This window comes from Rhinolophus sinicus, chromosome 3 (genome assembly GCF_057876585.1).
Source record: "Rhinolophus sinicus isolate RSI-liver-muscle chromosome 3, RSI-T2T, whole genome shotgun sequence".
Taxonomy (NCBI): domain Eukaryota; kingdom Metazoa; phylum Chordata; class Mammalia; order Chiroptera; family Rhinolophidae; genus Rhinolophus; species Rhinolophus sinicus.
The window spans coordinates 80528104-80540956 of NC_142503.1; the positions used below are offsets into that span (position 1 = coordinate 80528104).

General features: G+C 36.1%; 1 pseudogene; it reads right to left on the reverse strand.

The window, feature by feature from the left end:
* Nucleotides 1–8069: 8069 nt before the first annotated feature.
* On the reverse strand, nt 8070–8824 carry LOC109455159 (small ribosomal subunit protein uS7m pseudogene; annotated as a pseudogene).
* Between the last annotated feature and the right edge of the window lie 4029 nt (nt 8825–12853).

Genomic DNA, 12853 nt, shown 5'->3' on the forward strand with positions numbered 1-12853 from the left:
AAATTAAAGATGTGAATCTGAACTCTTTTCTGTCACTGGTTCACTTCTTGTCTTTGAGCAATAGGTCACTTTGCTCTGTTTTTGTTTATTTTTACCCGCCAAACCCTTCCTGCCACAATCCTTGGGAGGAACGTTCTGAGTGTATTGGGAAATATGGTGAGGGCCTTTTCATCCTTGGTAATAACATTGTATCAATCCAAGGTGTAATTTTAAAGGTTGCTTTCATCTCATTCTTAGGACAAATCTATGAGGGAGTCTTTCCAGGGTGTGTCTGGATTCAGGGAGATGAAGCTTGTAGTGACAGGGAAAGAGGTACAACTCTGGTTTCCTGACCACATAAGCTGGAGGACTTTCCACAAGAATAATGATGCTCCCATTCCAATCCATTGGAAGAGACTGGGAAAGCCTTGGGCTTCCTGCAACCCCAGTCTCAAAACATACAGCAGTGCACTCCTGCTAATAACAGGTTCTTTTACCTCAACTACCAGAGCCAGAAACAGACCCATAGGAGTAAAAGGCTTGATAAAAGGGATCCAGAATTGGACCTGGAAAGTGAAATCAAGGTCACGGGCTCGGTGTTATTCTTTTGTGTTTACTGTGCCCAGACAAGATTGAGACATGGATGTCCCACAGCATTTGAAATGACACAATTTTGAAAGACTTCCTGAAAAAAAAATTCCAGATCATATGTTATTTTCACATCAGTAACAATCAGATTTAATCCATATTTGAAACAGCATGATTACAGATTCTTTCCCGTCGTGAATGGCTGGTAAATATTCAGCAAGGCTTATTTGAGTTTATCTTCTCACCATTAATCGAAAACCAGGCTTTAAAAAGACTAGACCACTTAGGCAACCGTCTCAGGTTTCTAACCATTTTTGAAGCCCTGATGATGTTTTTTTTTTTGTTTTTTTTCCTCATTGTTAGTATTTCTACATATTGCCACTTAAAGTCCTTTTCAGGGGGGATAAACATACTTAAAATTTTTCTCCTCTTTGTTGAAATTGGTTGGGAGAACACATTCAAAAGGAAAAATAAAGAACAGATGCATCTTGGTTTTTATTACTGCTTAATGTTTTTCTTCTCTTAAAATGCCCATTTTTACATAAACAACTTTGCTTTTCAGTTACCTTTATACTAGATAATAATGTCATTAATTTTCAAATGTTTTTCTTTCTTTCCTTAGGCAGCAAACTCCTGGGTGCCACTTTAAGTCTTGTACCAGAAGAGAATATTAATTTAAATAATGACAGGAAATTGGTTTTTGTAATCTTCTTGGCAGAGTGGAAAACAGAGGGGAAAAGCCCCGCTGCATTGCAGATTTAAGGGAGTGCAACAGTAGTTGGGCCATTTCACCCACGTCCCTGTGTGATGCTTGCTTATTATTGTTGTGTCACTGTTGTCACACTAAGGGAATAATATCTACAGGAAATACCCCTTTTTCCCCCAACACAAAATAAACAAACCAACAAAAAACAACATAAAACTTGTCTACCCATATGTCTTACTAATTAAAAATAATTTAAAAAAAACAAGGATTCTTGCATATTTACATTCTATTGAATAATGCACATTTTAATCATATTTACATGCTTATCTGACGAGAGTTTTCCTTGTGGAAACTTAGGTCAAAGGTTAAGTTTCTTAGCAGATTTTCTGCTGTCCTCAGACTAATAATTTTTCCCTATGAGTCTTACGAGTTGTGGAGAGATTTTGTTCAAATTACCAAGCAAATGCATAATAAATACTTGCTGAATATATTAACAACTCTCATGTAACTATCCTAAATTTCTGTTAGATAACTTTCTAGTTATTTCCCATAACTTAAATTGAAATAACATGTTGAAATATAAAGCCACATAATAAAAGCCAAACTCCCAGGCATGGCGTACGTGGCACTCCCAGGATCCGCATCTGTCGCCCTGGTCAGCTTGGTATCCCACTGCCTGTCCACTTGAAGGCTAATCTCCATCCAGCCAAAATTACTTAGTTTATTCAATATTTTACATTGATGTATTGTTCTCTGTCTTGGTCCATTTACCTTTTCTAATTGAAATGTTGCTCTTTGCTTATATCCATCTGGAAGATTCCTATTTCTCTTTCACCATCTGACCTCTGCTCGCTAACACCCCCTCAGCTCTTTTACAGCCCTGATTAGGATGTGGTGAAGTCATTGTTTCCGGGTCTGACCACTAGAGGGCTTGTACTTTCTTCTAGGTATTCCCTGGGCCTACCACAGTGTCACACACATGGCTTGTGCTCAATAAATGTGTGTTGTGGAAAGAACTAAATATGGCAATGAATAAGTGGAGTCTTCGTTATCTATAATCCTTTGACTTACGTTAACATGTGTTACTACAGAACAGATGTTTGCCCATTTTGAATGTACTAAACAATTAGAGAAATGTTTGTTCTGAATGGTTTTTTAGTTGTATCATAACGGCTTCCAAAATAAAACACAGTTTTCATGGATTACATAGCTGTCTGGTTAATATAAAAGGCACCAGGTAGACATCAGGAGATAAGTTCTGGTTCCAGATCTGCCTCTAACTGGGTGAATTCTTCTAAGCAATTGTCTTGATTTCTCTGGACTTCACTTTCACCACCAGTAAATGTGGGAGTCACAAGATACAAACTCTGAAACCCTGTTCCTCTGACATTCAACAGAGAAACCTTCTGTGGCTCACAGGTATCACATTTGTTGTCTCTTCAACTTTAAATGAGTACCTACTACACAACACACATTGTAACAGATACCAGATCTACAAGGCAGAAGGAACAGTAGTAGTGCTGTCTCATTTTTAACCTCACTACCAGCCAACTAAGTAGCTGCCATTATTCCAGTTGTTAGATGAGAAAATGGAATCTCGAAGTAAAGTAACTTGCTCAGTCTCACATATCTGAGATATAACAGAGCTGGGTCTGAAATTCAGATCTTTTGAGTCATATACTCCCCTAATTAAGCAGCTTTCATTCTGCCACAGATAGCAAAAAAAAAAAAAAAAAAAAAAAAAGAATATATATATATATATATCAAGAAACAATGCTGCTGTGCACTAGAAATAAACAGAAATATTTCCATTATATAAAATACATGGGTGAATAAAGTTGTTGAGCAGGTAATGGAATAAAAATGCTCTTTTTTCTTTTTATTATGAATCCATTTTTGTAGTGTTTTACTTTCAGTTTTTCCAATATAAAAGTGCCTTTAAGTCTGCTGCAGCATGTTAAAAAGTAAAGGAAGGAATGAATGGAGAGTATGGTGCCTTCATTTTTTCAATATCCATACATTTTTCTACATGTATACTCATTTTTAAAAATTAGAGCTTAAAGTTTCAATGTGATTGCATGCACACATGCAGAGGGAAAAATTGAGACAAAAATTACAATTTGAAATGAAATATAAGGGTCACGTATCTGTGGGGGAAGGAAGGACACGTTGGCTGCATTATTTAATCTAAAACATTCCCTCAAACTTTCAAGTCATTGTCTGTGTATAAATATAGCTCCTGTGTTTTAGTCTTTGTCGTACTCTGGCTATATACTTGAGGTAACGTAAGTAAAAATATTAATAACAAGATTTGAGAGAAATGTGTTCTCCCTGCATGTGCAGTCAGGAGCAAGCCACAGAAAGAAATTGGAAAGGAACTGGCAAGTCAAACTGCACAAAGATAAATGGTCAGGAGAGATTTTTTTATTTTGTTTTTTAAAGGCATTCAAACTTGGATCAAAAAAAAAAAAAAGGAACTATGTTTTTGAAAGCTTTTGCTGTGCCAGGGAGAAACTGATACATCACTCTAACTGCGAGAGGAGAGCAGGAGAAAAGAGAAGGGGTCACAGCTATCTATCAGCCTTTAAACAAACATGTCTAAGTTGGCTACAGGTAGTATGCAGTGCGTAACATTAAGTCACGGGCTTGCTAAAGGGCTGCTGCGCACTGCTTCAAATAAAAACTGAAGATTTATATTATACCCACTTTTTATCCTGCCACCTACCTGTCTTCAGTTGTTCAGCTTGGGGAAAAGAAAATCACTTTATTTCTAAGCTCTGAACAAGGATAATCCTTCATTTTAAAATTTTATAGGCTAAAAGATTCTAAGGGAGTGGAAAAAGTCTTGGATTCTTTGTTCTGTTCAGAATTTGATCACGTCTCTAGGCATATAGTAACAAACTCTGTAAGTAGTTATAGATTATTTCCCAGACTTTCATTTGGTTAATATGGCTCAGTATACAAATCTGGTACAGATCTGATTAGATAATCTCTATTAGTAATGAAAACTATCATCTACAATCACTTAATTAGAAAACAGAACTTTATTTGGGAATACAGTCAATGATATTACAATAACTCTGTACAGTTTCGGATGGGTACTAGACTTACTTGGGTTATCTCTTTGTGAGGTATATAAATGTCTAATCACCATGCTGTTTGGTACACCTGACACTAATATAATATTGTATGTCAACAGGAATTGAAAAATAAATTTTTAAAAATTAGTAAAAATAGAACTTCGTTTATGATAGAAATTTTAATATTTATGGCAATAATTCTTGAGAACCGAAACTATATACAAGCACAAAACTTACCATATTTGCCATGTATAAGGCACTCCAATGTATAATACACTCTGGTATATAATACGCACCCATGTTTTTGGCCCAAACTTCTAGGGGAAAATAATCTTTTGTTTTGATTTTTTAATTCAAAGTTTTATTTGTTTATATTTAATTACTTGTTTTTTTGCATTATAAAGGAATTTTAGCATTTACTTAACATATTATGTACAAGAAATTTTATGTAAGAAATAATTACAAAACACAAGAAACCGATACAAGGCACAAGAAATGTTATGTACTAATCACAAATTTAAGATATTTACGCATCATAGAAAACCAAGAACTCTTCATTGTTGCAAGTTCGACATAAATTCAACAAAACTGATTATCGCATTCCAGGGTATTATTTTGCACATGGATACCATTACTGATTTCTACACTTTTTACACTTTTAACTGATAAGCCTAGATAAAAGATTTAAAAACATACAGATATGGAATTAGTACTACCCATGTGTAATGTGCATCATTATTTTTCCCTCACACATTTGAGCGAAGAAGTGTGCATTATACATGGCAAAATACAGTGTATCTACATTGATACAAATTTACTGTTATTAAAGAAACATCTTTTCCAAGAAAATGAAATTACAAATAACTTTACAGTTTGTTTCAGGATCTTTCTGAAAATCTATTCAACTAGGCTTCATCAGGATCACAGAGCCTTTGCAGAACAATAGATTGCTCAACCGGCTTATCAAACAACTGTTTTATCTTCAAGGTTTATTTTAAAACCCTCTCCTGGCTTTGTCCACCAATTCTAAACTATTACATCTCAAAATGTGCACAAGCCCAGTCAGGATCTGTACACTCTGTCCCATATGGAAACACCTGCCTTAAACCGCTTATAAACAGAATATATACATCGTTCAGGACCTCCTATGTTCAAGTCATTACTAAAACTTGTCAGATAAACATGTCATTTCGGTGGCTTGTTTGGGGACTTAACAGAGCACAGTCTGTTAGCTACAGTGAGAAGACATGTATGTTCCACTCTTCTATAGGTTTTAATAGTGAAATTAAGACAAAGGAATTATAATTCCATACTTTTTACGTCAAGTGGATTCTGGTTCCCAACAAAGTTAAATTCCAGTTGACATTTAGCCTTAAAGGAATCTAGTTTTGCTTTCTAATTTTATGGTTTCCTTAAATATGTTAATTTAAACAACACATCTATGCCTGATTAAAAAGTAGTCAGTTAATTAATATGGACAAGTTAGTTGATGTCTGCAGAAATAGCAACTAAGTTTTTCAAGTTAAGATTAATTAACAGTTGTCATTAGAGAAGTATAAACAGATCTCGAAGAAAATTACTAAAGTGAAGGTTTCAACATGGAACATAGTTAAGGACTTATTTTAACTGTCATTTGCTTTTGGTGGAATTTGAAAAATATTTTAAGTGATTAACTTAAAAGACAATCATCAGTGATATAGATGCCTTTTAAAGTTGAGTATTATAGTACTAAGGATTATCCAAACCAGTTTATCCAAAATCAGAGACAGAAGAATTGGTGATTTATTTTTTAACTCTTTTTCTCAGAGACTTTGTTCAAAACTCAGTTTTGGTTTGGTGGGAGAATATCAGTGAGCCTTGTATTTTCACATTTCCAAATGATTTCCCATTAGTTAGTTATTTCTACTAAAGGAAAATCCTGAAAGGGAGTTGACAGATGGCCATTGGAATGAAATGGATTTAAAATTTTTGTATATTGCAAAAGATACAATGATTAAATATGCAATGGAAAGAGATAACAACCTAATATTATTGACAAAATATTCCTGTTTTAAAATATTATCTCCACAGTACTGTATACTCATGTACACCATTTTGCCAGGTTCCAGAAAATAGTCAACAGAGATATGCAAAAGAGAAAACCCATTCTGTGTCCTTGTTTTACAAGTCAGGTCTAAATAATCAAGAGGATATAAAAGGAAGAAAAATAAATCACATTTGAACACATTTTAGTTTCAATTGTGTACAATATTAAAGAGATAAAAAGCTTCTTTCACTGACGTGGAATAAGTGGTAAGTATTTTAGGCAATTTTCTTCATTCTCAAATCTCAAGGCAATGATTCTCCACTAGACAGGGTAGGAGAGGGTCTTACTTGTCTTTTTATCCTTCACAGAACTGGCACATTATGAGCAAGAAATAAATGTTTCCTAAGCATATCTGTTAATTATCATAGAGCTCTGATATATTCTAGTCATGGAAGTATTTTATATTTCCAAAAATATCATGATCTGTATCACACAGGATGTGTGCAAAAAATGTTCACATGTAATTCAGTTCAGGTAGTCCTTAGCTGTGTAATATAGAAACAAAAACACTAAACTGGAAGCTGGCAAATGTAGGTTTTTGTCACTAATAACCAGTTCCCTTGAGTAAGGTTTACCTCTCTAAGGTACATTTTTCTCACTTATCAAATAAGATTGGATGAGAGGTAATCTGTCAGCTCACACTTTCTGTAAGGGAGACTGGCTCCTAACAACTCTAGTGGAAATTAGGCTGTTTCACAGTAAAGGGCTGTCAAAAGTGACAGTTTGGTATTGGTGTTATTATTGGTACCTCAAGTGATTTTAACTACCTTTTAAATTAAATAAGTTCTCAAAACTCTCATAGTAACCAAACACAATAAATGTGGGTTAGTTTCTATAGGAAAACAAAATTCATGTTCAAAATCATAACTTAAAATCTATAAATATAATGTTTTATTCTTTTGCAATTACATACAGAGGGTGCGAAAAAATGTATACACATTTTAAGAAAGAAAAAAGCGGTATTAAAATTGTAATACTCAATATATACTGATAACAAAAGATGAATACAAGTCATGTCTATACATTTTTTTTTTTTTTTTTTGGCACCCCGGTATATTCCTACATAGCTCTTTGTCAGAATTTCTAGCTAAACAAGTCAATATCAGAAAATCATTTTCTAAACATTAGTAACCCAATTAATTAAAATTTCATCCTATTTGCTGGACCTTTAACTAATAGACTTATCTTCCTTCCTTCCTTCCTTCCTTCCTTCCTTCCTTCCTTCCTTCCTTCCTTCCTTCCTTCCTTCCTTTCTTTCTTTCTCTCTTTCTTTCTTTTTTATTTTTCCCCTCCAGTCAGTTTTAATGAATGGTGGTACTGCATTAAATGGTGGTACATGCTACACGGTCAGGGGGAGTGTTTTCTAATAAATATCCCTCATACTAAAACTTCTTCTTTTTGTACCACCCACACATCCATCCCAATGTCAAGGGAAGAGAAGGCTAGATGGGCCCTAAGTTTCTTGGGGGAAATGCAAACCAGTGTGTTCCCTCTTTGCAAGATGGGGCAGGAAGAGTAAGTTCCAGCCCACGGAGCAGAACATCCTGCTCCATCCTTCCTGTGCCACCTACCTGCCCTTAAAGAGGAACTACAGCCTTAACCCACAGGTATTTCTCAAGGTAGCGGTGGCTCACATCGTTTCTTGCAGCAGAGAGCCCCGGGCTCCTGGAGCCTCTTCCCTCCCTCTACCATCAGTGTCGTGGGCCAGGACTTGGTTGGCCTCAGCCATCTTGTGCATGTCATGCTTCCTGGTGATCACAGGATCCCTGTTGTGGAAAGCCTGCAGCAGCTCGTGTGACAGCTTCTCTGGCATCAGCACACGCCAGTATTTCTTCTCCCAGGACTCAATAATCGTCCACTCCAAGGCCAGGAAGTGATGCCACTGGTTGGCTAGTGGCACAGGGACCTGGTAGAGATGGCCACCATTGAGGATGGGCACCAGCCCAGTGACAGGCTCACAATTTTTCAATGCTTGGTGGAAGATGGTGTAGGGGTTGTGTTCTCTGGTTACCTGTTGCTCTGCAGAAGCAGCACGGTACTTCTCCAACTGCTTCCTTTTCACATCTTCCAGAGTTTGTGCCATGAGGGATCTAGCCAGTACTTTGTTTCCTCCTTTCATCATCATGTTGGTGAATGTACTGATCAGTGGGTTTTCAAACACAGAGGCTGTCTTCAAACGCAAAGCTGTTGGGGCAGCTTTGATATGCTGAGTCTCCCTGAGATCCCTATCAGACTTCTCCCCCTCAGTCAGCTCAGCCAAGGCTTGCGGTAATGTCCCCTGTCAATCTGGGGGTCCCTGTATTCAGGACCAGAGCGACTCCACCTCACCTGGGTTAGCTCCGAGGTCCAAAGGCAAGAATCAAAAGGAAGCATTTGCCCTCCCATTATCCATCGCAGTCTGGCATGACCCTCGGTGGTAGCACTTACTCTTCTCAGCTAGACTTCTTTTCTTAACTGAACAATTATTTCAGAGGTGTAACTCAGGCTAAATCTACAACTGTAATACATATTTAGTTATTATTTTGACTATTTGCTATGTGAAAACGGAAAAAAGAAATCATTGTACTTTTATGAGCTTCTCATTTGATGTAGCTAAAAAGAGAGGATCAGTCTTGACTCAAGAATCCTGCAATTAATAAGTAAAGTGTCCACTTCTGTCTAGATTTTAATTTATAAAATCTTGTCTAGATTTCACATTTTATGATAAATGTACATTTTTAAAAACTATGCTCTTTTAAGTTTATTAATGTACGCATTTCACAAGGAACTAATCTCTGGTCAAAGTCTAACAGTTTAAAATAAAAAGTAAAATATATATTCTTCTTTTAATAAATATACTTTCAAATGGAAACATGAGGTGAGTACGACTTTTGTGAATCCATGCCTATGTTTAATTAAAAAGATATTGAGTATTTATACAGGCTAGGTGCTGATGTACTCCAAATCAGAAGAACATATTTGCCTGAGTTAAACTGCTTAGCAACTTATTGCTAAGAAAATATGAAATGCAGCCATTACAGTAAGATTTTGGTCATCGTATGGAGTACAGAAGGAAAGACCTAGAGATATGCTAAGCTGATTTTGAACTAAAAACTAACAAACAACAAAACAAAGTACATTCTTGAAGATGCAGAAACTATTACCAAGATCTGAGATACTAATTGTAAATAAAAGAACATAACACATAAAACCAATTTTCTGTAACCAAAGGTAGGACTAGAAATTCTTCTGGGGCTTGCATTTTATAAAAGTCTGCCAAGGATCATCAGAACTGAGAAATGTCTTAGGCAAGGTTGTAACAGTTTGTCAGAAGGGAGTGAAGAGAAAGTGATCACCAAAGGGTGCCAGACATACAGGACACGCTTTCAGAAGATGGGACAATAAAGGTGCTGGGACTCCAAACATCCTGGAAAGTCCTGCTGAGTGACAGAAATGGCAATGCCCGGGCTTTGAATATCTGACCCAGTTGTTTTCAATGGTTTTGGGCAGGCTGCCCTGACGTACAACAGCTTCCGTTCCTGACACCAATGCACAGAGAAGGTTCATGTTGACAGAGTTGATGGCTGCCAAGGAACCCTAATGGTGGGGGGATACTCCTCTCATTCACAAGCACTAAGCAGGCCTTTTAAATAAAAACATCCCAGGAAACTGTGTTGGCAAGCCCTGCAGCTTCCGTTGCTCTTGTTTCCGACCACACAGGGCTCACAGTTGTTCATGCGTGTTGGGATTCTGTTCCAGTGTTTTCCAGATCACTAATCCACATCAAATCAAGGCGCCGTAAGTTGAAATAAAGCTATTTGTTTCAATTATTCTATAAGATGTCATCCTTAGTTTTTCTTCCTTTCTTCACTATAATGTTGTTTACATGGAATGTGAGTTTTATGTTAGAGACAGATTTACACAGGTGCTGAAATGAATTAAGTGAAAGTATCTTACAAATCTGATTTAATACCCACTAATGTTATTGAACTAAGTACATACTGGTGGTGTCGTTTTGTTTGCTTTAAATCATGTTTTGACAGCGATGAGTAATGTTAAAATGAGGATGTAATCAGTTTAAGTCCTTTCAGAAATTATTATTCATTTAATTTTTTAAGTTAAAATTGTACACATTCACCATCAGTTACTAAAAGTTTCAACTCTGCAGGGAATTTACCTTTAATTTAGCACACTACTTTCTTTTCATCATGCATCACTTTCTGATATACAATCTAAAGAAGTTGAAAGTTGGCCCCAACTGCCACTGTGTTGAACACAGATTAATGTTTCCATGTTAGGTAAGCTGAAGAAGACAGCTTTGAATATCAGCAGGAACAGTTACAAAGAGGAAGGTAAAACAAAATATCTGTGACAACTAAAAGAAATCAAGAAACCTAGGATACAGGTTGGCAAGTTTGACACATGCATAATATTAGATTAAACTGAATTTTATTGGCTTCTTGTTTACTACTTAGTTGCATCTGTGTTTGGGAGAATGAGATGGCAGGTTTACTGAAAGGCTCTTAAAGAGAGAGGACCTTATTTCCCAGAAAAGTTCATGGGCAGGTAAGGCAATCAATTTCCACATGCCAAGGGGTTTTCAGATTCAGTCCTTTCACAACATCTCATTGTCACTAACTGTCACTGTACATTGTCACAGCCTGTATGAGAGCATTTACTTGGCATATCTTTATGCCTATTGGTATATGACTTCAGGGAAAGTTTTATTTACACTCTGAAAAGGTTTCCATTTTTTTTCTAAAGGTGACAGAATATTTCTCAAGCTAAATCCTAATGGATACGGTTATCTATTGCTGAAGTTGACTGATTCTGGGGATTACTATGGATAACAAAGATCATGATCCAACAGGGTCTGTATCTTATCTATGTCAGATAAGTATAACTGAAATGACTATTATGGGGTAGAATTTTGCTCTCAAGCAGAAATTCAATACTAAAAGACCTAAAGTGTCACAGTAAGATGGTAGATGAAGGAATGGAAAAAAAAATAACCCTAAGCTCAACTCACATTAATCAATATATCATTAGTTCTTCTTAAAAGAACTGTCTCCATGCTAGAAATTCCTTTCATAAAAAGTCTCCTCCTTTCTGAAACTTCCATATATCTATTGGACTGTGTTCCTAAAGAAGGTATACATTTTTATTTGTGACTAAAGGAAAACAAAGCAGTGTTCTTTATAAGCTACAGTGAGAGGCATCCTGAAAAACTAAGGTAACAGATTAACTGGCTATAAAACCGTTTCTATACGTTTCTATAGGAGGGAATAGGAGAGTAATTCACATTACATTTACCTTCAATGGGGATAGATTCATAAATCCATTCTTTAACCTACCTGGCCAGATCTGAAGGGCAGTAACCACACATGCTGCCCATTCATCCTGCTGAAGGAGGGAAATACAGCCCCAATCCCCGAGTTCTAGTTCCTTAATGCGAGATCACCACTGCCTCATAAAAACTGCTGTTCCTAAAATCCATGCAATTTATATTAGAATCAGCTTGATTCTGAGCCATTCCTCCTTCCCCTTGTTCTTATTAACCCTTCTCTACTGATAGCCGTTTTAGAAACTACAACAAAATTCGTTGTAGAGCATAGGGGCACAGTGTTATGAATTCATCAATAAAATGCTAACTGCTGAATTTTCTGTTCAGACCAGTGCTTCTCAAATTATCTTTGATGAAGGATCAGTTTATTCATTTTTTAACCCTTTTAAAAAAAATTCCAATTTGTTGCAGAATAAAATTTTTAAAAATTACAATAAAAATGAATCACTTGAGATGAGGGTAAATGGGGTCAAATATATGGTGATGGAAGGAGAACTGACTCTAAGTAGTGAACACACAATGTGATATATAGATGTTGTATTACAGAATTGTACACTTGACCTATGTAATTTTACTAACCATTGTCACCCCAATAAAATTTAAAATAAAATAAAAAACTAATAACCCATCACACAAAATAAAAGACAATATTTTTTTAACTGTTAGATTCAATGGACATAAAATTACCCTGTCTATGTTGTGATTTAAAAAACAAAGTTTCAAAAGCATTACTTTTGATTTCCTTACTTATCTTTAATAGACCTGTAGCAAGCATTTTGCATGTTCACACCAGTGGGTGAGCCACACTTGGGGTAGTGCTGAGTTATTACAGATAATTCAATACTTAGCATAGAAAGGTCCCTGTTAGCCCAGGTTTTTACAATAAAATGACTGCTTGGCAGGTGATTCAGGTGAAATTTAGCACATCTTCACCACCTTCGAGTTTAAATCTGAAAGCCTAAAGCAGTTAGCACCCACCCTGCCAGTCTTTTGGGAAGTCCCAGGGTAAGACAGACTTCTTGTGTCTTGTGGCGTCTATAAGAAATACTAGAACAAAAAGAAAATAGGACATTTCTACAAATCTGTGAGGA